Here is a 27,115-nt window from a genome sequence, read left to right as displayed (position 1 = left end):
GTTCATTCCCCATGTCCTCTGTAAGAAGCCTGCTCATCCTCTGCATTGGATGTGTGGATTTTCCCTGTCTGCTCACAATCCAGAGATGTAGCAGCTAGTAGGTTAATTGGTCATTGTATATTAGCCTGTGAATAGGCTAGGGTTAAAAGGGGGTTTTTCAGGGTTGCTGGGGTAGCACAACTTGAAGGGTCTGCTCCAAACTCTATTGCTAAGTAAATAAATAAATAAACCCTTGACAACATCATAATAAATTATTATTTTCTGATTACAACATACTATTTTTCATGCTCAAATATAGCAGCCATGTTTCCTACTTCAGTACCATGATGACAATTCTAAATCATTTTATTGGTAGAAAAACAAATTTAAGACATCATGAATCCATGAAAGCTACTATAGAATTGATTATTTTGCCTATTTTCCCTTCAGGAGTACTATACACCAATATAAAGATAAAGATATGATGTACATCAAAACATAATGTGGAAAGTGTCATTTGCGTCAAATGAAATCAGCGAGGATTGTGCTGGGCAGCCTGCTGGAGGTGTGATGCTTCCAGCTGTATTCCCATAGCTCACCAATCCTAACCGTTTGTCTTTGGAATGCGAGAGGAAGTTGGAGAAAATGTAAGAAAACAATATTCTTCATTGACTGATGGGTGGAGTGGACATTGATACAAATAACTTTCAAAAAGGTTTCCTTCACCCTCCAGAGCAGGGGTCCACAGATCCCTTGGTTAATGGTAGGGGTCCATAGCGTAAAAAAGGTTGGGAACCCTACTCTACAGGGATTCTCAAACAAATGGGAGGCATTCCACTTGCCAGGAAGATTCAAAGTGTAGATGCAATGGAGGCCTGAAAAATGAGAAGTGCCTCAGTGTACTCTTTCAGAACGGAGCTGCCAGAATTGTCAACACGTGGCAGTAATAAGAAATGGAATCTTTCTCACTGTTCCTGGCTTGGGAATACTCACTGATCCAGAAGCCAGGAAACAGCTGCTTGGTCAGGAACCATTTCTGAGGGAACAATGTGGTTTGAAGTTGTGGCTTGGGAAGAAAAGTGCCAGAGCCCACAGCAGATTAAGTACGGTAGTATTGGGAAAGAGAAGAGGAAGGTGATGATATTTTACATGCACACGCAGCAGGAGGGTGAAAAATATTGCCAGAGCAACCGCCTAATGGGCTGAACACAATCCTCACAAATCAGAGCATAGAAATTTGCTTTAGCCTGTAGATCAGAACTATATTTTGCTTTAAAACCAACTGTCCTTCTACAACCTTCTGGGCGATATAATCTACACTATTGCTGATATGTGGTTTACCACAGAATGCAGTTGAATGACTGAGTCATTACTAACTTGACTAATAGTTAATAAGGAACAAGCTAGCAGCAACAGATTACCAAACCACAGAACACAGCAAATTAAGCACAAGGTAAAGTTAACAGCCACTTGCAAGGGTACATAAGAGGATATTGGTTAGGATAGTCTTTGAAGAAACAAAGGTGATTTAACCTTTGTCAAGGTGTGTCAAGATACAAACAGATTCAGGGAACATAGAGGAATAACTGGTCAAGTCTTTCAAAGAGCCAGCATAGAGGTTAGCGTGACTCTATTACAGCGCAGGGCATCGGAATTCAGAGTTCAATCCTAATGTCCTCCCCATGGAAAGTGTGGTTTTCTCCAGGTACTCCGGTTTCCTCTCACTGTCCAAAGATGTTCCGGTTAGTGGGTTCATTGCAAACTGTAAATTGCCCTGTGATTAAGCCACGGTTAATTCAGGGGTCGCTGAGTGGCACAGTTCGAAGAGCCAGAAGGGCCTGTTCCACCCTCTATCCCTAAATAATAAATAAACTAAATAAAACAAATGGCCTCCTTATACACTGCAGGCTTTCTCATGTCACTGTTACGCAGTCTGCACTGAACCATAGACAGACTGAAAACTCTGAATCTTATCTTGATCAAGCATGCTGAGGATATCAAGGAAGGAAATGACTTGATTGCGTTAAATTAAATTACAGAAGTAACAAGTTCAAACTAGTACATGGTATATTTTCAAGATATTTTCTGCATATTGAGTAAGTAACAAGTGGAATAGATTCCAGGTGGAACTGTGCAGGCAAAAGGAAAACAATGAGGTTTTTTTTACAGGATGTCAGTATCACCAACTATGCTGGCATTTATTTTCTGCCTCTGGTTTTCCTGGAGCAACTGTCATTTCAGAGAGAGGTCAGGGGGTCTGGAGTCACAAAAAGGATGAAGTGGGTGTGGATGACAGATTTCCTTCCCTGAAGGACATTATTGAACTAAATTGGGTTTTATGACAGTTCAGCAGCTGGATGACAACTAATGCTGAGGATGATATTTTATTCCATATTTAAATTGTTTGAATTAAAGTCACTATTTGCGTTAACAGGAATTGTGCTCCAGTGCCCGGGACAATGGTCTTGGCCTCTGGATATTACTGTTCCTTCCCATGGTCACTCTGATTCGAGGATCTAGATAGGATGAATATCCCAGAATAGAATATTACCAATCACTCTACCTGCGAAAAGTGGTGATACAGCCGAGTCCATTCCAGACAAAGCCCTCCACACCACTGAGCACATCTACAAGGAGTGCTGCCACAAAAACAAGTGGCATCCATAATCAAGTACCCTCACCATGCTCTCTTCTCGCTTCTGCCATCAGGAAGCAGGAACAGGAGCCATAGGACTCACACCACTAGGTTCAAGAACAGTTACACCCTCAACCATCAGGCTCTAGAACCAAAGGGGATAACTTCACTCATCTCAACACTAAACTGATCCTACAACCCATGAATTGAATTGAATTTCAGTTTATTGTCATTTAGAAACCATAACTGGAATGCAGTTAAAAAATGAAACAACATTCCTCCAGAATGATATCACAAAAGCACATGACAAAACAGACTACACCAGAAAATCCACATAACGTTTGGCAATCCCCAAATCCAGAGTCCGGCTGCTGCATATTGATATCACACTACCATCTTAGCGCGTTCCCTGGAAAAGAGCTCCAAACCCACCAGACAAAACAAGACTACGCAGACACACCAAGTCAAGAGACCAACTCTACCACCCAACAAACCAAAAACTAATGCTACAAGGCCTCCACAAAACCACATAGTTACAATATATAGTTACAACAGTGCAAACAATACCATAATTGATAAAAAAAAAACAGACCATGGGCACAGTAAAAATAGTCCAAAGATGTTAAAAGACTATAAGTTCGAAAGAAACCACCACACAGTTTCTACAAGTCCTCAGGGTCCCGATAGACTCGTCATCCCATGCAGGCAGCAGAAGGGAGTACCCCCGCTATGGACTTCCACGGCTCTGCTGGACCCAGCCTCGCAGATGCAGCACACAGTGAAAGCACCACGACCACATCGGACTCCGAGTCCGTTGAACCTCCGAGCCTCCGACCATCCCCTCCGGCACAGCCTCTCTGAGCACCATCCTCTACCGAGCGCACTACGACGCCCCCGCCAACGGCCACCGGCAACACGACTCCGAGGACTGGGGGACTGTTCTTCCCAGCAGAGACCTGGACCTCACAACAGCAGCAGCAATGAAGAAAGCCCTTCCTGGAGATTTCCAGATGTTCCTCCGTGCTCCCACGTCCATTTTTCATCAGATAAGGATTGTGTACGACACTCCATTTAACAAATAACAGATATCAATTCCAGAGAGGTTGCTGCAAACTGCGTCATGCCGCCATCTTAGATCATCAAGGCTCAGCTTCAAGGCTCCACAATTCATGTTCTCAATATTATTTATTTATTTATAGCTGCATTTGCACAGTTTGTCTTCATTAGTTGCTTGTGTGTAGTTTTTCATTGATTCTGTTGTATTTTTTTGGTCTATTGTGAACTGACTGCAAGAAGATGCATCTCAGGGTAGTATACCATAATATAGATGTACTTCAAAGGTTCATTTATTACCAAAGTACACAACTCTGAAATTCTTCAGTTCTCAGGGTAGCCAGGAAACCAAGAAAGAAAAGAAAGGCAGCACGATCATCAACTCCCAAATCCCATCTCTACGTAAAAATAAAAACACAAAAAATGGAACAGGCACATCAACTTCCCAAATCTCCCTCCCCACACAAAAAGATTGGGTGAAAATACAAAGATGTAAAAAACAGATTTCCTAGTCCACATCCAAAAGACAGAAACAACACCTGGGCAACGCTCTCCACAGCGGCAGACTCCCCCCTCTCTGGCAGCATAGCAGAGCAATCAAAAGCCAGGCAGCCAGTGCTCACCCTCCGTACTTGCTTCGATGCTTCAATCTGCTTTGTCGCTTTAATCGGTGAAATGGAGCCACACGTAGGCTTGTGCTCCATCCTGTGGCCTGCCCGCTACGAGGTTCGCACACGCTGTCTCTGCCTCCCGGAATCTCGGAGAATGCAGAGCAATGGAGCACACAAATGATCTCCAAACCTGCGCACTTGCCTTGATGTTTCAGTTGGCAAACAATGGGAGCTTTAATCAGTGAAATAGGATCAAACGTCGGCTCGCTCACCATCCTGCAGCCTTCTTGCCACGAGGTTCACTCAGGCTGCCTGTGCCTCCCGGAATTTCGGACAATGCAGAGTGCCGAAGTGCTCAAATGATCTCCAAACTACAAAACACAGTCTCTAACAGTTCCAGAATCACATTCAAGACAAGAAACAAACATAAAAAACATAAAAGAAGTGAAACAGATGGTTCCATGATCGAGATGTCCACCAAAGGAGCAGAGTATGCAGGCAGCATCCTTGTCCACCTGATTGATAATCAATATACTTGGACTTTCAAATTTGAAATATCTTCCTCCATTTCACTGAGGGGTGGGCATGTGGAATGAGCTGCCAGAGGAAGTATTTAAGGGGTAGGGTACAGTTACAATCTTTAAAAGTCGTTTGGAAAGAAACATGGATAGGAAAGGGGCCTAATGCAGACAAATGAGGCTATATCAAGGACAAGTTGGGTTTGTTTCTGTGCTGCAAAACTCAATGACATCACTGCTGTTTTCATTTTAACTTCATTTACCCATATCTTTTCATCCCCAAAAACCTGCCATTCTCAAGCTTGAAACTATGGTTGACAAGTGTCCACCACATTTTGTGAGAGGGTTCCACTTGAAAAGACCTTTTGTGATTTCACTTATAAATTATTTGTCTTTAATATTAAGAAGAAGCCAACTTACTCTGGAAATACTCACATAAAGCCTTTGCTTCTACGTATCTAACATAGAACAGACCCTTTGGCCCACAGTGATGTTGCAACATTTTAACCTACCCCAATCTAACTCATCGCTTCAGCATAGCTCTCAATTTTTATTTCATCCATGTGCTTTTCCAGGTTTTTAAAATGTCTCTAATATATCTGCTTCTACAATCACCCCTAATAACACATTCAACACACCCACCACTGTCTGCATAATAAACCAATATCTGACATCCCACTATATTTCCCTCCAATCAACAAAATTATGCCCTCATGTATTAGCCATTTACACCCTGGGTAAAAGGCACTGGCTCTCCACTCTATCTATGCCTCTAATTGTTTTATATGCTCTATCAAGCCATCCTCTTTCATTCCAAAGCAAAAAGCCCTAGTTTGCTCAACCTTTTCTCTTAAGACGTGCTCTCTAATCCAGGCAGCATCCTGGTAAATCTCACCCACACCCACTCCGAAGCGTCTATATCCTTTCTATAATGAAGCAACCAGAAATGAACACAATACCCGTGTGGTCTAAGCAGAGTACCATAGAGCTGATACATTACCTCACTGCTCTTGGACTCAATCCCCTGACAGATGAAGGCCAACACACTAAATGCCTTCTTAAACACCCTATCAACTTGCACAACTATTTTAAGGGATCTATAGACATGGATCCTTCTATTCCTTCACCCTGCTGAGAATCCTGCCATAAACCCCCTACTCTCCCTTCGAGTTCGACCTTGCACTTCACACTTTTCTGGACTGAACTCCATCTGCCAATTTTCAGCTCAGCTTTATATCCTACCATTGTCTTGTTGTAAACTATGATTTACACCACACCACCAACCTTTATGTCATCTGCAAACTTACTAACCCATCCTTTCTCTGTTTCACCTGTCAGTTGTAAAAATCACAGAGAGCAGGGGTTCCAGGACAGATCCACTGGTCACTGACCTCCAGACAGAGAATCATCAGCTACCACCATTCTGTGGACAAGCACAGAATCCACTCAGTCAAGTTTTTCAGGATCCCATGCATTCTGATTTTCTGAATCAATCTTCCTTGAATAATCTTATCAAATGCCTTACTAAAATCATATACACCACATCCACTGCTTTACCTTCACCAATTTGTTTTGTCACCTCCTTAAAGAATTCAAACAGGTTGTGAGGCATGAGCTGCCCCTCACAAAACCATGCTGACTATCCCTAATCAAACTGTGCATCTCCAAATGGTGGTAAATCCTGTCTCTTAGAATCCTCTCCAAAAGTTTATCCATCACTGATGTAAAATTTGCTAGTCTATAGTTCCCAGGATTATCCTTATTACCTTTCTGAAACAAAGAAATAACATTTGCCTCCCTCCAATCATGTGGTACTATTCTTATGGCCAGTGAGGACACAGTGATGATTGCCAAAGGCCCAGCAAACTCTTCCCTCATTTCCTACAGTCACCTGAGATAGATCCCATCTGGTCCTGGGGACTTAACATGGTTCAAAACTTCCAGCACATCCTCTTTCTGAATGTCAGCATGTTAGCCTGTTTTATGCTGTCCTCGCAATCATAAAGGACCCTCTCACTAGTGAATACTGATGCAATCTATTCATTAAGACCCTCCCCTACCTTCATCAACTCCAAGCATGTTTCCTCGACTATCTCTGATTGGTCCTTCTCTCACTCTAGCTATCCTCTGCTCTTCACCTATGTGCTGAACACCTTAGGGTTTTCCTTACTCCTCCTCACCAAGGTCTTCTTTTGCCCTCTTCTAGCACTCCTAAATCCATTCTTCAGTTCATTCCTAATTGCCTTGAAACTCTCTAGAGCCCTGTCTGATCCTTTCTTCCTAAACCTTACTTCTTCCTCTTAACTAGATGTTCCACATCTATTGTCAATCAAGTTGCTGCACCCCTACCATGCTTTTCCTGCCTCAGTTGGATAAACTTATCCTGAACCCTATGCAAGAGCTCCCTGATTTCCATTGTGCATTTTCCTGAGAACATCTGTTACCAATTTACACTTCCAAGTTCCTGCCTGATGCATCATGTCTCACCCCACACACCCCAGTTAAATACATGCCCTGTCTAATGCTTGGTAATGGTCAGGGAGCTGTGGTCACTGTCTTTGAAATGCTCACCCACCAGGAGAACTGTTATCTAACCAGGTACAATGCCTAGCACCAGACCCAGTATGGTCTCTCCACTATTCACCGTATACAGATTGTGTCTTAGACACATCGACCAAATTCTGTCCCAACTTGATGATTTGTTAGGTCATGTTAGAGACCTGACTTAATTTGATCTCAACCTTCTGAAATGAAGAAATGGCTGTAAGTAAATATGTGCATCTTATAACTTAACCGTGATATTAGGTTCCATTAATAGATGTTAAACTGGCAGATCATTTCTTAAACAGTGGATTAACTGCAGTTTTACAATTCTGTCTAAAGTATAAAGAGCAAAGGAATATCAGTACTAATAATCTACATCTTCCTTTCCTGTTTTGTTTCATTCCAATATGCTGTACATTAGACCCATTAATTTTACCATTACTATAGTATATTTCAACTACTAAAATCCAAAGTTTCTCACCTTAGTTTAAACCCTTAGAATATAATAATCAAATCCCATTTTTATCTATTTCTTTTTGAGATACAGCCCAGTAACAGCCCCTTCCAGCCCAATGAGCCTGCAACATCCAATTACTGTACAACCTTGTGACCAAGTAATCTACCAACCTGTATGTCTTTGGAACGTGGGATTAAAATAGAGCGCCCAGAGAAAATCCATGTGGTCACAGGAAGAACATCCTGGGTTACTGACACTGAAAATGTTACACTTACCTTTATATTGCCAAGCCACCCCATGCGTAAGAGAAAGGAGTCAGCACTTCCCCACAAAAAGCAAAGTCCAGAAACACTTATTGTTAAATAACTATGCTAGCAGTGAATTCTGAAACATTGATCTAGAGACAAGAGTTTGAATCCAACCATAGTAGTTGAGGAATTTAAATTTAATTAAATCAATCTGAATCTTTCTTTAAAAGCTGGACGAAGCAGGAAACATTGGATTGTTGTAAAATCCTATCTAGATTACTGATGTGCTACAGGGAAGGAAGTATCCCATCTTTATCTGGCTTGGCCTAATTTTGACTTCGGACCCAACAATGTGGCTGACTCTTCCCTCCTTCTTCCACTGTTTAGAGACGACTAAGAATAGACAATAATTGACAGTGTTGCCAGCAGTACCTACATCCTGTGAATTAATAAGTTAAAAATAAATCTATTTAGTGAACAGGAACATGGCCAGCTCAGATCAAAGAAGTGTTTAGCTGCAAAGTATGTTGCCAATGTCTAATGCACTCAGTGCCACTTTATTAGGTACACCAGCTTCTTAATGCAAGTATCTAATCAGCCAATCAAGTGGCAGCAGTTCAATGCATAAAATCATGCAAACATGGTCAAAAGGTTTTGTTGTTGTTCAGACCAAATGTCAGAATGGAGAAGAAATGTGATCTAAGTGATGCTGACTGTGGAATAATTATTGGTGCTATATGGGGTGGCTTAAGTATCTAAGAAACTGCTGATCTCTTGGGATTTTCACATACGACAAAAAATCAAACAGAACATCCATTGAGCGGCAGTTCAGTGTGCAAAAATACCTTATTAATGAGAGAGTTCAGAGAAAAATGGCCAGACTGGTTCAAAGTGACATGTTTCAAAACAGTGGTGTGCAAAAGAGCATCTCCGAATGCACAAAGCGTTGAGCCTTGATGTGAATGGGTTACAGCAGCAGAAGTGGCCACTTTATTACGTACAGGAGGTAGCTAATAAAGTGGCCACAGAGAGCATATTTCTAATTAGTCTTTCCTTGATGCTGTAGTTCAGTTGATCTGTGTGTTGTCACAAGCACAATATTAGCCTAAAATGTACAGAGTACTGCGATCTAGAAAATCAGTGAGATGGAATGGACATGGCCCCCAGAAGACTTGCTAGCACTAAAGCAATAATAAAGTAGACACTATTCCATTAAGAGTTGATCTGGTGAGTCATTCAGAAAACAGTTTGTAATTAGAGCTCATTTGAAAGCATTTTATGAGCTCAAGCTTATCTGGCCTAATTTCAAAAGTGCCAAGGACGACTTTTGCTTGACCCTGTCATTTTGTACATGTGTCAGTTAGTTAATGCAAGAGTTACCTAACAACCATTATTCTCTTTGAAGTAGACTAATCCTGAGGATTACTTTGAGCAAGGGAGTGACCATACTTTAAAAGATTGCTTCTATCTGTGTTCAGCTTGATGTATAGGTTCTGAACGTAGGTCCTGACCCCTTTAGATTAGATTACTATTTTATGCTATGAAAATGGACACATCTACTTGAATTTAAGGAAGTACAAAACTGTAGGCTTCCGTTATAGTTAAATTGCCCTTTTCCAGTTTCTTACTCTATTCTTACTCTACTCCCTTTCTACTTAACTTGGTTCACTATTAGCTAACAATGTAAAAACACTAAACATTTCACATTAACTCAGAAATAGCTCTGGAAAATTCAAGGTGCTGTCTATGGTCAAAAAACATTCTTACATGGGTAGCATTTCAATAATTTGTCCACTCTTGCTTAGTGTCCAGAAATGTTCCGGCTTAGTGATGTATTGAGGGCAACGGTGATGCAAGCATGGATAAACATCAACATATCTTCCTTCATAACTGACAGCCACACCAAAATATCTTACAGTCAGCACAGTATTTCAGTTTGTAAACATGCAAGTTCATAATTATAGAAGTTCATACAGTAATGTCCCAAAAAATTAACACAAAAAATATTACAAAGATATTGGGCCTTTCAGTACATCAGGACATTTGTAGATGTTTCAAGGACTACCATTAGGCTGGTAGACCCGGACAACTCTGAAGCAGACAATCAAATTTACCTCCTTTCCTTCACAGCCACCAAAGTAGACATCCTATGGACAAAGTCCTCTTACCCAAATCTATAAGATTAAAGATACATTAGTCCAAATTTATTTTGCACAGTTCACCTAATGATTTCCCAATATTAGATTTTTTTTCCTCTTCATCACAAGAAGTTTTGCTTTCACATTGGTGGAGGGCCAGCCTGATGATGTTGGGCTGAGGCCAAAAGGCCAATGAGAAGCCTGGATGAATGGTGGAACCACACCCCACCTACTCATCCAATGAGATTCAAGGATAGAAGAGGACACAGAGAGATTTCCTTTTTAAAATTTGCCACAGATCTGCCTTCTTCTAAAGTAGATTTGTGGCAAATTTAAAGGAAAATCAAAAGAAAAAGAAAAAGAAAAATTGGAAGGAGAGGATGAGTGGATATTAAAACCAAGACAATAAAAAACTATAACATTGTGGTGAACTACATATACCTGTCTGGACTGCTCCTGTGGCTCCTCCCACAGACCCTGCTGACTGCTCCTGTGGCTCCTCCCACAGACCCCTGCTGACTGCTCCTGTGGCTCCTCCCACAGACCCCTGTATAAAGGCGATTGAGGCCTGAGCCCGGCCTCATTCTCCAGGATGTAGTGTTGTTCATTCTTCTAGTCAATAAAAGCCAATATCTCGCTTCTTACGTCTCAGAGTGAGTTATTGATGGTGCATCAAACATTTAAATGTTAAAGTTGCCTAGTCACAATTTACTACATAGGTTCGGGAGGTTGTTTGGCATGGCAAGGAAACAAAACTCTTCAGTAGGAAAATCCTTATGCTGCTTATTACCACCTTCTCTGTCAAATTTAATGGCAACTCACTTATACATGGTAGTTGAGAGGAAGTCACTGATTTGATGAGGCTAATTCATCCAACAACAAGTGGCAATTCACAACTCCCAGGGGATGTCTCCTTCACCATGAGCAGCTGTATAATTAGCACTTTATTAAGGACAGACGTGTTAAACTTGTCATTAATTTGGCAGAAAATTCTGGGATAGTGTGCTTGTTTACAGCTGGGCAGTATGTTCAGAAGGAAGAAATCTTTTTTTGATAATAGGATGCAGGTGTCACCAACAAACCCAATATTTGTTGTCCAACCCTAAAGTAGGAGGTGGTGTTTGTTCAGGAGCAACTGCAGTTGTTCTGGTGGAGGCTACAGAAAGTATTCCTGGTTTCAGAAGCAGCCATGATGAAGGATCAGTAATGTATTTCCAAATCACCGTGACATCACAAGGCGGAAATGCAAGAGCTAGAGTTCCAATACATGAGCCTCGACCTTATTGGAGAGATTGTGCTGCCTGGAGGCGCTGTTAACAGAGCTTTGAATAACTGCAGTGTGTACGTGTAGATGCTGGGCACTTCAACCACAATGCAGAGGACTAAGCGTTTTGTCTTAGATTAAATTACGTTAATAACTATCTTTGGAACTGCATGTAAAGAGCCAAGTTGAATTCATAATATCTTAAATTTTATGAGAATGACCTAAACAATGGCAACAAAGGCATTATACCCAAACAGTCACCTTTTTTTCCTTTCCTGCACCTTTTTCCTGTAATAAAATCACTTCACTCAAGCAGAGTGAATCCCTATTGTAATTTTTCTTCTCTACAGGTAGGAATCTTCAACAAAGAACAATTATGCCATTAAAACAATAATTACCCTGCAATTACAGAGTCTGGCAGCCTTCAAGAGAGCCTCAATGCAAATATTTGAAGGGGCTTATTTTCTCCTGTTAAATAACCTCATCAATATTCTCAACATTTATTCCATTTGCAGTCTACCTCCCACGGCTTTCCAAGAAAAGTACCAATTATATCAAAATGCCAAAGCGAAGATTTAAGATATTCAGACAGTCACTGCCTGTAATTCTTCCAGGTACTCCAGAAGGTGAAAATAACTGTATAATAATCATTACTTATTTTCTTGTCTAACACACTTCAACTGAAGGCATGAAATTATTTGGAGAACCTCAAACATTCTCAAGTGATTGAAACATGGGAAATTAAAGTAGAAAAGGAATCAATTCATCCCACGGTGTCAACGCTGACTATTTCAAGCCAATCCCACTTCACAAATCTTACTCCATAGGTTTGTAGTTCCTGTACATCATTGCATATTCAATTACTCTTTAATTATGATTAAACTTTCACCTTCCTCTCCCAAAGTGACACAGCAGTACAATTACCTTACAACACCAGTCATCACTGACTGGGTTTTGAATCCCACTGCTGTTTTAATGAGTTTGTATGTTTTCCCATGACTCTGTGGCTTTCCTCCAGGAGTTCCCACCCCCACCCCCATCCAAAGACATACGGTTAGAATCAATAAATTGGTACTGAAAATGTAGCGAGACTTGCACTGGCAAAATCCTTGCTGATTTGATTTGACTCAAATAAAGTTTTTCATTATGTGTCTCGATATTTCAATTTACATGTAAAGATAGGTACCGGAGAGGATACGGTGAAGAATATTCTCCAGGCACTGTCCTTTTTGACACAAATAGAACTTTAGAACATAGAACAGTGCAGTGCAGCCTCTTTAGCCCAGGATGTTCTGCCGACCTTTTAACCTACTCTACGGTCAAGCTAACCCTTCCCTCCTACATAGCCCTCCATTTTTCTATCATCCATTTGCCTATCTAAGAGTTTCTTAAAATGTCCCTAATGTACCTGCCTGTACCACTGACCCTAGCAGCATGCTCCATGCACTCACCACTCTCAGTGTAAAAAAAACCTGCTTCTGAAATCCTGCTCAATACTTCCTTCCAGAACCTTAACTTTATGCCTCAATCTAATCTATTCCTTTTAATGATTAATAACAATGGATATTGAGCAATGGATATATAGCCCGGTGGTTAGCGCGATGCTATCACAGATTAAGGTGTCAGAGCTCGGACCACAGTTCTGCCATCCTCTGTAAGCAAGTTTATGTGTTCCTTCCCATGTGCACATAGGTTTCCTCCAAGTGGTCCAATTTCCTTCCACAGTCTACAATTGGTAGGTTAATTGGTCATTGTAAACTGTCCCGTGATTAGGCTCGGGTTAAATCGGTGGGTTGATGGGCAGTGTGTCTCACAGGGCTGAAAGGGCTCTTTTCCATGTTGTATCACTAAATTAGATAAATAAATATTAGAATATATCCTAATCCTAAGGAAATTAACCTCATCTTCTTGAATCTCCCCACATAACTGGAGTCCTTGATCCCTGGTCATTTGCAGCCCATGAAAATGCAAGGCCAGCTTTGTGAGGCAGCTGCGAATGCTGCTGGGCCACAGACTCTCGTCTTTTCCACTGTTTGGGTTTATTTGTACATTCTCTCCAGGAGTATAGGGTTTCCTATGGGTGATCTTGTTTCTAGTGCATCCTAACACATTGTCCAATAGGTATTTCCCCTGTTGTCATAACTGGGGGGGGGGGGGGGGGTGGTAATGGGGATAAGCTCCCACTACCTATTAAGTGCCTCCAAAAGCATATGTCTCAAGTAGCCTCTGACAACCAAGTACAGCACATGGTCTTCACAAGTGGCTTAGTAACTAAGACCAGCAGAACCATTTCTATTGACCAGAGAAGAGGGAAAAGTGGGTTATTGACACTTTAAAATCTGTGGCTTTGGCAGATGGGGCCTGTTGGCCATCTAGGAGAAGGAAATCTCTGTTGCCTTTCAGCTGTACCCAGTCATGGGGAAGTAAACTCTGGTGCTGGAGTCCCTAGAGCAGAACTATGTTGAACGCTGACTGGCGACTCCTGCGACGCCACCGGTGCTGAACTGTGTCGGTCTCTGCCGTTCCCTCGGATTCATCAGCTGTGTGGACAGGGGAGCCTGCTGCATGGGTAACAGTTTGCTGTCCACGTTGTACCTCTTTGGCTTGCGTATCACATAGACAGATAGGATGTGTTATCCTTGAGCAGCAGAGGGCCTCAGATATTCCCTGACAAGAGCGATGGAAGGACAATAGGTTACAGATAAATTAGTGGGGGGATGAGATTTGTTACGTATGCATGGAGCACAAATGACAACAGAAAAGTACGATTAAATGTTTTTACTGAGTCATGTATTAATGGTACACGCTGGGCAGCTTATAGTGTGAGAGCTACGTACTGGGTTTGTTGAGACTATATACACATTCAAAAGTCCACACGAGAAAGAGAGCGCCTTCTGTCTGTAGGAGGCCCAATCGATTCACTGTGCGATCAATTGGCCATATTCTCCCAATTGATCTGATACACTACAGGATTGATGTGATTGCGCTGACTCAAAGGGCCAAATGGCCTCCTTTTAAGTATCCAGATCCTGGTTTATCTTTGTATAGAACTAATTCTTCAAGAAGACAGGATAATCTTAGTCCTTAATCTTTCAATAATAGCTCTGTAATTTCATTCCAGTTAAAAATTTATTAATACTTAGATAATTACAGTCATTTTAATGAATAATTTTTAATATCACCATCATATGTTGTGAAATTTGTTGTCCTTTCAGTGTAGTACAATACAATTCATAATAATAGAGAAAAATATGTGAATTACAGTAAATATATATATAGTTGTATATATAATAGTTAAATTAAATATGCAGTGCAATATTAAAAATAAAAAAAGTAGTGAAGTTGCATTCATGGGTTCAATGTCCATTCTGAAATCGAATGACAGAGGGGAAGAAGCTGTTCCTGAATGGTGAATGTGTGTCTTCAGGCTCCTGTACCTTCTTCCTAATGTTAGTGATGAGACAGGGCATGTCCTGGGTGATGGGGGTCCTTAGTGATGGATACCACTGTTTTGAGATACCACTCTTAGAAGATGCCCTGGATACTACAGAGGCTAGTGCCCCTGATGGAGCTGATTAGGATTACATTGGGGCAGACTGATCGATTAGAAGAGAGAGAGAGAGCTTTGCACAGGTCGGGGAGAAGAATTTAGAAAAGGAGCGTTTCGCGGGGCAGACCAATCGATATGCGATTCATTAGCAGGAGCAAATAAAAGTAAAACAGGGTCATAGCAGAGTGGACCAGTGTAGGAGTGGGAACTTGAGGCTTCGGTTCAAGAGGCTTCAGCGAGGAGGCACAAGTAAGTAGCAGGTAAGACTTCTGTAGTGGTTGAATAAAAAAACACTAAATTACAGCTAATTAAAGAAAGGGATAATGCAGGATCAGGTGATGTGCTGTAGCTGCATGATGTGGGAACTGGTGGACCCCATTGTGGTTCCTGGTGACCACACCTGCAGCAAGTGTTGGCTGCTCGAGGAACTCAGGCTCAAAGTTGATGACCTGGAATCTGAGCTTCAAACACTGCGGCACATCAGGGAGGGGGAGAGTTACAGGGATTCTCTGTTTCAGGAGGTAGTCACACCCATTAGATTAGCTGCCTCAAATTCGGTCTCCGGTCAGGGACAAGAGGGTGTGACTGTGAGTGAGGTGGTAGTGGGATCCAAGAGACAGTGATGGAGGAGCCTCAGCCCTTGAGCCTGTCCAACAGGTCTGAGATTCTTGCTCCCTGTGTGGATGAGAGTGGGGCCTGTAGGAAGGATGAGCAACCTAACTGTGACACTGTAGTTCAGGGAGACATTCAAGAGGGGGAGAGAAGAGTAATGTAGTGGTAATTGGGGATAGTATAGTCAGGGGAATAGACAGAGTTCTCTGTCATGAGGATAGAACATCCTGAAGACTGTGTTGCCTACCTGGTGCCTGGCTTCAGGACATCTTATCTGACCTGCAGAGGAATTTGCAGTGGGAGGGGAAAGATCCAGTTGTCGTGGTCCATGCGGGTACCAGCAACATAAGTAGAATGAGGAAAGGGGTTCTGCTGAGGGGATTTAAGCGGCTAGGGACTAAATTAAAAAGCAGAACCAAAAAGGCAGTAATTTCTGGATTACTACTTGAGCCATGTGCAAATTGGCATTAGTTGAAGAAGATTAGAGAGTTAAATGCAAGGCTCCAGGATTGGTGTGGGAGAAATGGGTTTGAATTCATTGGAAATTGGCACCAGTATTGGGGACGGAAGGAGCTGTACCAGTGGGCAGGCTCTACCTGTACTATGATGAGACCTAAATCGCATAACTAGGGCTGTGGATAGGGCTTCAAACTAAATAGTATGGGGTTGGGTTCAACAGATTGGAGAAGTATGGATTATATAAGAAAGGAAAGTGTGGATAAAGATAAAGAAAAGCAAAAGATTAAAAAAGAGAAAAGGAAGAGTGGAGTGAAGAAAAGTCAAGTGCAAAAGAGTAAAAGATTTTAAAAGCACAATGAGTGTAAGGGCACTTTGTTTGAATGCCTGTAGTATTCGAAACAAGGTCAGTGAACTTGTGGCACAAATCAGTACAAAGAGGTATGATTTACAGAGACATGGTTACAGGGTGGGGAGGACTGGGAATTAAATATCAGGTAATGCAGAAGGATAGGCAGGAAGGTAAGGGAGACGCGGTAGTGGTTTTAATTAAAGATGAGATCAGAGTGATAGTGAGAAATGATATAACATCTAAGGAGCAGAATGTTGAATCCATCTGGGTAGAGATTAGGGAAAAAATCACTGGTGTGAGTTGTCTATCAGCCACTGAATAATAACATGACAGAATGGAATAGCAGTTATCATGGGGGACTTTAACTTGCACAAAGATTGGGTGAATCTAGTTGGTTGAGGCAGCCTTGAGGAGGACTTCATAGAATATATCCATGATGGCTTTCTTGAACAGCGTGTTACTGAACCTACAAGGGAATGTGTTATCTTAGATCTGGTCCGGTACAGTGAGACAGATGAAATTAGTGATCTCGTAGTTAGGGATCCTCTTGGAAAGAGATATCACAGTGTGATTAAATTTCTCATACAAATGGAGGGTGCAATAGTTCAATCTAAAACCAGTGTATTATGCCTAAACAATGGAGATCTCAATGCGATGAGGGAGGATTTGGCTAGTGTAGACCGGGAACACAGGCTATATGGTGGGACAGTTGAGGAACAGTGAAAGACATTCAAAGAGACTTTTCGCTGTGCTCAACAAAAGAATATTCCAGTTAAAAGCAAGAAGAGTAAGGGTTGGCAGAGCCAGCCTTGGATAACTAAGGAAATAAAAGAAGGCATCTAACTAAAAGCTCACGCACACAAAGTCGCCAAGAGTAGCGGGAAACTGGAAGACTAGGAAAACTTTAAAAACCAACAAAGTACCACTAAGCAAGAAAAAAAGAAAGGGAAGCTAGATTATGAAAGTAAACTAACATAAAATATAAAAATGGATAGTAAAAGTTTTTATAGTTACATATATAAAGTGGAAAAGGGTGGCTTAAGTGAATGTAGGTCCCTTGGAGGACGAGAAGGGGGAATTGATATAGGGTAATTAGGAAATGGCCAAGGCTTTGAATGACTATTTTGTGTAGGTCTTCATAGTGGAAGACATGTTTAACATGCCAAAGAGAGATGATATGGATGCCATGGGAGGTGAGGACCTTGAAACAACAGCTATCAATAAACAGGTAGTGCTGAGCAAACTTGTGGGCCTGAAGATAGACAAGTCTCCTGGTCCTGATGGAATGCATCTCAGGGTACTGAAAGAAATGGCAAAAGTTAAAGTAGAGGCTTTGGTAATAATTTACCAAAAATTCTCTGGACTCTGGCCAGGTCCGGGCTGATTGCAAGATGGTGAATGTCATGCCACTGTTCAAAAAAGGATGTAGGCAAAAGGCAGGTAATTATAGGCCCATTAGTTTAACATCTCTAGTTGGGAAAATGCTTGAAGCTATCATTAAAGAAAAAATAGCGAGGCATCTGGAAAGAAATGGATCCATCAGGCAGACGTAGCATGGATTCAGCAAAGGCAGGTCCTGTTTGACAGACTTACCGGAGTTCTTTGAGGATATAATGAGTGCAGTGGATAGAGGGGAACAGATGGACATTATTTACTTGGGTTTCCAGAAGACGTTCAATAAGGTGCCACATAAAAGACTTATCTATAATATAAGGGTGCATTGAGTTGGGGGTGATATATTAACATGGAGAGAGTACTGGTTAACCAACAGAAAGCAGAGAGTTGCAATACATGGGTGTTACTCTGGTTGGCAATTGGTGATAAGCGGTGTGCCGCAGGGGTCAGTGCTGGGCAGTGCACTGCAACCCAGTGTATCTAAGTTTGCTGATGATACTAAATTGAATGGAAAAGCAAACTGTGCAGAAGATACGGAGAGTCTGCAGAGAGATATAGATAGGTTAAGTGAGTGGGCAGGGTTCTGGCAGATGGAGTACAATGTTGATAAATGTGAGGTCATCCACTTTGAAAGGAAAAATGAAAGAGCAGATTAGATTTTAAATAGTAAAAATTTGCAGCATGCTGCTGTGCAGAGGGACTTGGGGGTGCTTGTGCATGAATCACAAAAGGTCAGTTTGTACGTGCAGCAGGCTATCGAGAACACTAACGGAATGTTGGCCTTCATTGCTAGAGGGATTGAATTCAAGAGCAGGGAGGTCATGCTGCAACTGTACAGGGTACTGGTGAGGCCGCATCTGGAGTACTGTGTGCAGTTCTGGTCTCCATACTTGAGGAAAGATATACTAGCTTTGGAGGTGGTGCAAAGGAGGTTCACCTGGTTGATTCCAGAGATGAGGGGGTTAGACTATGAGGAGAGATCGAGTCACCTGGGAGTGTATTCGCTGGAATTCAGATCAATGAGAGATCTTATAGAAACACATAAATTTATGAAAGGGATAGATAAGACAAAGGCAGGAAAGTTGTTTCCATTGGTAGGTGAGACTAGAACTATGGGACTTAGCCTCAAGATTCAGTGGAGTAGATTTAGGATGGAGATGAGGAGAAACCACTTTTCCCAGAGAGTGGTGAATCTGTGGGATTCTCTGCCCAATGAAACAGTGGAGGCTGCCTCAGTAAATATATTTAAGACAAGGTTGGATAGATTTTTGCATAGTAGGGGAATGAAAGGTTATGGGGAAAAGGCAGGTAGATGGGGATGAGCCTATGACCAGATCAGCCATGACCTTATTGATTGGTGGAGCAGGCTTGACGGGCCAGATGGCCTACTCTTGTTCCTATTTCTTATGTTCTTAGGTTCAAATCTCACAGCTTACTTTGATCCTGTGCGGTAGCCTCCACCCCCTTGCAGACGACGATGCAGCCAGTTCGAATGCTCTCTGTGGTACATCCATAGAAAATTTGCAAGTGTCTTTGGTGACATACAAAATGTCCTTAAAGCTCCAAATGAAATATAGCCACTGTCTTGCCTTCTTTGTAGCTGCATCGATATGCTGGGTCCAGGATAGATCATCAGAGATGTTGACGTCCAGGAACTTGAAATTGCCCACTCTTTCCACTTCAGTTCTCTCTAGGAGAACTGGTTTGTGTTCCCTCATCTATTCTTTCTGACGTCCATGATCAGTTCTTTCATCTTACTGATGTTGAGTGCAAGATTGTTGCTGCAACACCTCTCAAATATCTGATATACAGTATCTCATTTACCCTTTCGTCACCATTTGAAATTTTGCCAACAACAGGACATGGAAAATTGCACACATTTTTTTATTAATCGGGACTCTTGTGACAAGAAAAATCCAAGCTTTTCATAGTGTTTGAGAAGTTAGCAACGAGTTGCTAGGGCAGCTTTATGGTGAGTGGTTTATTATCATGCATGTTGTTATCGTACGAGTGTGGGGGTAATATTGGTAGTGGGGTAAGCTCCCAATACTTTTTAAAAGCTTCCAATGGCATGTGTCTCGAATAACCTCTGACAGCCAAGTCCAGCTCCTAGCCTTCTAGTATGGCTTAGCTACTAAGCTATACACACTCATCAGGAAGGATTTGGGAGACAGGAAAAAACCTGGAGCTGGAGTCCATAAAGCAGTAGTACACTGAGTTCAACACTGTCTGCAACTACTGTGGCACCGCTGGTGCTAAGTGTATCAGTTTCTGCCGTTCCTTTGGGTTCATCAGCTGCATGTAGAAGGGGAACCTGCTGCGCGGGAAACAGCTTGCTCTCCATGTCGCACTGCCCTGACTTTGACAGCTAGAATGCAATATCCGCGATTGAACCCGACTGATGGAGGACCATAGGCCTGTTCACAGATCAGTCCTTTCACTGACTCTTTCGTGTGTGTACATGGGCATTACATTTCAAAGCAAATACTAATTTCTGACTCTTAGCTCCTTACAAGTTATCTGTTGTTAGAACAGAAAATGCTGGAGATACTCAGCTGGTCAGCTGGTTTACCTGAGGGCAAAGAAGCAGATCTAATGTTTTAGGTTGTTTTCAGTTCTAACAAAAGGTTTTTGACCTCAAACATGATCTCTTTTATTTGTCTCATATGTGAACATTTCCAGATTTTAGATTTCTAGAAGCTCCAGTTTTCCTTTTGGCTTTCACTGGTACGCAAATCACTTGGGTCTTGAATGAACTTAGATGAATAAAGAACTGTAGTATATCAATTATTTCTCATATTTTCTTAAGATGCAGGAAGCAGTACCAATGCACTTATCGATGTAGCATAGGAAGAGTTGAGGAATGATACCAGTGTAAGCTTGGAACATGGAATGTTCCAGCTAGCCAACAAAAGGGCAGGTATAGCTGGGACCCATGATCTATAATAAACTTATACAAGTTTAATAAGTTGAGGTTCAAATTACAGGTGATGTGATCTTGCCACTTATAAGCAGTTTGGGAATACAGTGATTGTATTATTCTTTGAATGAAATGCCTTTTTAATAAGATCTCTTTCATACTTGAATTTGCCACGTTATTATTGTCAGGTGAAGCTTCTATAACAATGGAAGCTCTGACATGGTGAGATGTTTTAATAGTCTGTATGATGAAACTAAAACAAGGAACACATTGTTGATTAACAGCTCCCCAAGGATGGCAAAGCAACAGGAGAAGAACATTCATTCTTTTGCAAACATTCAGATGTATTCTGAATGACTTGTAGCTTCACTCCAGCTAACTATCCTGCTCTGATAAACTCACTCCCTTGGCCTAATGTTGAACTAACAACTACAACCCTAGAAATTCAATTACTTTCCAGTCTGCTAATTGTGAGGGTGTAGGTTGGGTGAAAAACTTCAGACTACTGCAACACACACAGAATTCTGGAGCAACTCTGTAGGTCAGATAGCATCAAAGGAGGGAAATAAACAGTGGATGTTCTGGTTCCCTGGGGTCTTGGTCCAAAAAGTCATCTGTTTATTTTCCTCTCTAGATGTGGGATGGCTTGTTGGGTTTCTCTAGAATTTTGTGTGAATTGTTCAGTATTTCCAGCATCTACAGTATCTGTTCTATGAGTCCATAGGTTGGGAGAGTAGTTCCGACTATTTACTCCAATTTTATACACCTCTCTTGGGTCCCCCACAACCTCCTCTGCTCCAGTGAAAACTAACCCAGCATATCCAGTCTCCTCATAACTGAAACCTTCCATCCTTGGAAAAATCCTGGTTAGAAAAATCTCCCCTGAAGCCTCATATGCCCTCTTCTCCCCCTCTTCAATATTGCTCTATCTCCATCTTAGGAGATAGGTCAGCTACTAACATCAATTACAAGCCTACTGACTTCCACAACTTTCTCCACAGCTCCACACCCCAACGTGCCTCCAGTTAGGGTTCTGTTTCATTCTCCCAGTTCCTCCATCATCTGCCAATGATGAGACTTTCCATACAAGAGACCCTAAATTGTTTTATTTCTTCTGAAATGTGGTTTACCTTTTGCCAATGATTACCATTGGCACGTGTCTGCGCACTGCGGCCTGCAGCCGATCTGCTCCTGGACTGGCTGCAATGCTGAATTGGCTCCTTGGCATGGTCTCACTTTCAGGAACTCTGCGGTTCATGTTCTGTGTGTTATTTGTTTATGTTTTTATTGTTTGCACCATTTGTTACTCTTTTGCACATTGAGTGTTTGACAGTCTTGGTTTAGTGGGTTTTTAATGGGTTCTATTGAGTTTCTTTGTTTTGAGGCTGCCTACAAGAAGATAAATTTCAAGGATGTATATGGTATACATACTTTCATAATAAATGTACTTCGAACTTTTGAACAAAGCCCTTAACAGCATCTTTGTATTTCCTGTGTCCCTGTCCTCAACCCTTCTCCTATAAGACAGAACAAACATGGAGTTGACCTGGTCTTTACTTTCCACCTCACCAGCCTCCATCATTCTCCACAGACGGAGACTATTTCAAAGAAATTGCATGGCGAGACATATCTTGCCCCTACTCTTCTTTTAGTATATCACAGGAATTGTCCTTTCGCAACTCACTGTTCCCTCTGACAGCAATTTCCCCCATCCTTCCCACCATCCAAGGACAAGAATTTGATGTGATGAATTGGATGCATTTCCTCCAATCTATTCTACTACATTCAATATACACAATGTGATCTCTTCTACTACATTAAAACAACACAAAACATAGACAGCGTGACCACTTTGCATAGTACTCAATCTTTAGAGCGTTCCTAAGCTTCCTTTTGCTCACCACTGTAGTTCTCTAACCCAATCTCACTCTGATCCTCATTGCACTGTGAGCTTCTGCACTGTTACAATGAGGCCCAATGCAAGCTGGGGAACAGCATATGTCATCTTCTACCTGGAAGAAGCCCAGCCTTCTGGACTCAGTTTTGAATTATGTAACTTCTAGCAGTTTGATTTCTTGGTCTATATCAGTCACTCATCTGTGATTTTATTCACTTTGTGTTTTTTTCTTGATTCTCTCTGTGAGTTATGGACATGCCCAGCCTGACCTGGCAGGCACATTCTCCTGCTCTGCATTCTGCACCTCCTACAGGCATTTGTCTATGTTCTTAGTCTCTGACTGTCCCTATTCACTGATAGACCAGATATCCCACCCTAGAGCTTATCTTCACTGTCTCCTGGTTTACCCCATCAGAGGCATCCTTCCTCCCACACCCTCCCTACAGCTTTAAAAGCATGCTTCCCTCCTTTCCAGCTCTGACAAAGGAACCCATCTAAAATAATTTGTTCTCTTTTTGTACTGTCTATTTATTTTTTATTTCAAAGGTTCAAAGATCAAATTTAATGTCAGAGAAATGTATAGAATATATATCCTGAAATGCTTTCTTTTGTAAAACATCCACAAAAACAGAGGAGTGCCCCAAAGCATGAACGACAGTTAAGCATAAGAACCCCAAAGCTCCCCCCGCAGCTTCCCCCTCCCGCACGTAATCAGCAGCAAGCAACGATTCCCCCTCCCCCACCAGCAAAAAAAACGTGCATCAGTGCCACCAGCGAGCCCAAGCATGTGCTAAGCAATATCAAAGACACAGACAAAAGTTACCCCAAAGGCTTCGCATTTCATCCAACATTCCACAAACCACGGCAAGGGAGAGGGAGGTGTCCCCTATTTTTACAGCGAGTGGGAGGCTTAACAACAACCCACTGGTTTACGATGTTAAAAGTTTATTTCGAGCTCGGTGTCTGAAGATCACAAAGGCCTCGGGTCTTCAGGCCCACAGCGAAAGATTTTCCGGTCTCCCCGATGACACATGAGTCTCCTGCCATGACACCAACTCTCGATCAGCTTGTCTCGAGAGCCCCGAGATCTTAGGCTCTCAGAGTCTTAAAACATAGTAAATTTTTATGCTTGCACTGAACTGCTGCCACAAAACAAATTTCATGACATACGTAAGTGATGGTAATCCTGATTCTGATTTATTTATAGAGAGACAGAATGGAATAGGCCCTTCTGTGCTTTTCAGCCACCGATTTAACCCTCACCTAATCACAGGACAACTTACAATGACCAATTTACCTACTAATTGGTACGTCTTTGGACTGTGGGAGGAAACCCGAGCACCCGGAGAAAACCCACAGGGAGGATGTACAGACCCCTTACAGACTGTGGCAGGAATTGAACCCCAGTCACTGGCACTATAAAGCTGGGCGCTAACCACTACCGCCCCAAGTTTCAGGACTCAATATTGTAAAATGTCATTTCCTGCGAACAAGTGCAAGTGTAAAGGAGAAGGAAATAATTGTTACTCTGGATCCAATGCAGGACAAGGAAAGACTATCAGATAAAGAACAGAATTATAAAATAACACAATAAATACATATACATGATATAGCTGATATATTACTGTATATAGATTAATTGATTGTATGTCCCTTGATAATTGAAGTGCTTGTAAAATGTGAGCGTGCCTGCAGGCAGTGTGTTTCAAATTACAGCCACCTTCTGAGTGAGAAATACTTCCCTCAGATCCACTCTACCCTTTTCTCCTCACCTTAAGCCAATACCCTTTGCTTACTGATGTTTCTCATATGAGGAAAACATCTCTCACTCTCTACCCTAATTTTACACACCCTTATCAGGTCCCCTCAGCCTCTTTGCTCCAATGAAAACTAACCCAGCCTATCCAGTCTCCTACATAACTAAATATTTTCTACCTGGAAATATTGGTCAGAGTCATTGGACACTACAGCAAAAAAAAACAGGTCACTCAGCCCATCTAGTCCATTCCAAACTATTAATCTGCAGCCAGACCATAGCCCTCCATACCCCTTCCATCCATGTGTCCATCCAAATTTCTCTTAAATGTTGTAATCAAACCTGCATTCTCTGGAAGCTCATTCCACATTGTTATCACCCTCTGACTGAAAAAGATCCTCCCTCATGTTCCCCTTAAACATTTCACTTTTCACCCCTAACCCGTCAGCTCTGGTTACAAAAATATCTCCATGCATCATCTCCCTGCATCAACTTCCTTCCCATGTTTTGGTGACCTGCCCCACCCCCCAGAAGTTAATGGTCAGGCTGTGAGTTCATTAGGACTACCATTACCAATACGTCGACAAGCACGTTACGCTCAACACTAGGAAAGCCCAACGAGAGGTTGTTCTTCCTATAACATCTCAGGGCGCATCCTGATGAATTTTTATTCTACTATCACTGAAAGTGTTGCGACCACTTCTATCACGGTTTGATTTCCTGCCACCTCCTCCCTCTCCAAGTCCAGGTTGCAGCAAGTAGTCCAGAGTCTGTGGAGAAGATCACTGGCTGTCAGCTACCAACACCAGAGCAAAGAAAAGAACTGAAAACGTTACTGTGACTCCACCCACCTATTAACGGAATTACCATCAGGGAGACACTCCAAGTCCGTCACCACCAGCAGTTCACAACATCTCTGAAATTTCTTTCTTGTAGCTATCCAGGTTCCCAACAAAACTCACTCAGGTGTAACACTCTAACATTCCCTGCACAACATCCATTAAATGGTCTTTCCTGCTCTCCTTGTTCTGTTGATAATTACTGAGTCTGTTCATATGTTCACGTTTATTTCCATTTGATTATTGATGTTTGCGTATGTGACTGTTCTGCTAATTGTTGATTGCTCATGGCTGTCTTGTAAACCGTTCGTTGCTATTGTGTTGTCTGTTACGGTATTGCCCTGTGTTTTATACTTCAGCCAGGAGCCAAATGGGCTGAATGGCTTTTTTCAGCTCTGGACCAATTCTGCAAATCCATGTTTCTCTAGTGAAAAAAACAATTTGCTCAGTAGTTATTTTTACAATTTCTAGGCACTGTAGAAGTCTGTCCTCGGATCCAACCCTTTTAACCCTGTGATGAATCTGATAGATCTATCCTGCAAGAAGAGTATACACAAAAGGGTGCCACTTTTGTTTATTATTTATTTATGTATCTGTATTGAGAGACAGTGCAGAGTAGGCCCCTTCCGGCCCTTTGAGCCGCGTCATTAACCCTTGATTTAACCCTGATTTCTTACAGCTGAGACCATAAGACATGGGAGCAGAATTAGCCATTTGGCCCATCAAGTACGATCTGCCATTCCATTATAGCTTGCCTATTAGCTCTCTGAACCTCATTCTCCTGTCTCCTCGCTATAAAGTCACAGGACAATTTACAATGACCAATTACCAATTAACCTACTACCCAGTACATCTTTGAACTGTGGGAGGAAACCAGAGCACCAGAGAAAAGCCACGCATTCCACAGGGAGAACATACAGACTCCTTACAAATGACTTTGGAATTGAACTCTGATGCCCAGAGCTGTAATAACATTATGCTCACCATTACAGTACTGTGGCACCTGTATACTGAAAATTGCCAATGCTTTCCAAAATGATGTGTGGGTGTTATCCCAACAGAACACTGGGCCATTTAGCTGGGAGAAGCAGCAGGGTGAACCAACTCAGACTATAGTGTGATTATTGTCCAGGATACAAAGCTTTAGTGTAACTTACTGCCAAGCTGTGACAGTGATAACCACTGGTATCTGGTTAGCGAGGTATTGAATGAGAGAGGTACCCACAATATTTGATTACAGATCTAACCATTAGTTTTCATCAAACATTACCTCTACTTTGTTCACTAATTGTTAAGATGACATTGTCAAAAACTGGTTGGGAACAGAAAAAGGCGAGGAATGTCGAAGGCCATTGTCATGCATTGGTGCACAGTGAGGAGAAGGGAGTGGCTATCAGAAAAATAATTTCAGCCTATGAAGCATTTTAGAAGAGAAGGAAATCTGAACAGTTTACTCATCTCTTTTAGATTTTGCCTGAGTAATAAACATTGATTCAGACAATAGGAAATACCCTGTTTCTAGATCCCCCCAAGAAACAGAGACAGGGCTGTCAGTTCATCTTCTCATCCAAAAGTCCTGTCCTGTGGTTGAAGGATGTGTGTGTGTGTGTGTGTGTGTGTGTGTGTGTGTGTGTGTGTGTGTGTGTGTGTGTGTGTGTGTGTGTGTGTGTGTGTGTGTGTGTGTGTGTGTGGTTGAAGGATGTGTGTGTGTGTGTGTGTGTGTGTGTGTGTGTGTGTGTGGTTGAAGGATGTGTGTGTGTGTGTGTGTGTGTGTGTGTTTGTGTGTGTGTGTGTGTGTGTGTGTGAGTGTGTGTGTGTGTGTGTGTGGGTGTGTGTGTGTGTGTGTGTGTGTGTGTGTGTGGTTGAAGGATGTGTGTGTGTGTGTGTGTGT

The 27,115-nt window shown here is 42.0% G+C and overlaps 1 protein-coding gene and 1 long non-coding RNA gene across 4 annotated transcripts in view; one reads left to right on the top strand and one right to left on the bottom strand.

Annotated features, from left to right (window-relative positions):
* The window catches only part of LOC140742087 (uncharacterized), a 175,654-nt gene extending 167,606 nt beyond the window's left edge, over window positions 1-8,048 (bottom strand). For 2 of the 3 annotated variants that reach the window (XR_012102206.1, XR_012102208.1), the window contains exon 1: window positions 7,968-8,048. This is a non-coding gene — a long non-coding RNA (uncharacterized lncRNA). The remainder of the gene's footprint in view (window positions 1-7,967) is intronic. The other variant, XR_012102207.1, reaches the window with a different exon arrangement.
* The window catches only part of LOC140742086 (guanine nucleotide-binding protein G(t) subunit alpha-1), a 126,292-nt gene that overhangs the window by 18,990 nt on the left and 80,187 nt on the right, over window positions 1-27,115 (top strand). The gene's annotated exons all lie outside the window — the stretch shown is intronic.

The sequence above is a fragment of the Hemitrygon akajei genome, chromosome 19 (genome assembly GCF_048418815.1).
Source record: "Hemitrygon akajei chromosome 19, sHemAka1.3, whole genome shotgun sequence".
NCBI lineage: Eukaryota > Metazoa > Chordata > Chondrichthyes > Myliobatiformes > Dasyatidae > Hemitrygon > Hemitrygon akajei.
This window is presented reverse-complemented; position numbering and strand designations above follow the sequence as displayed.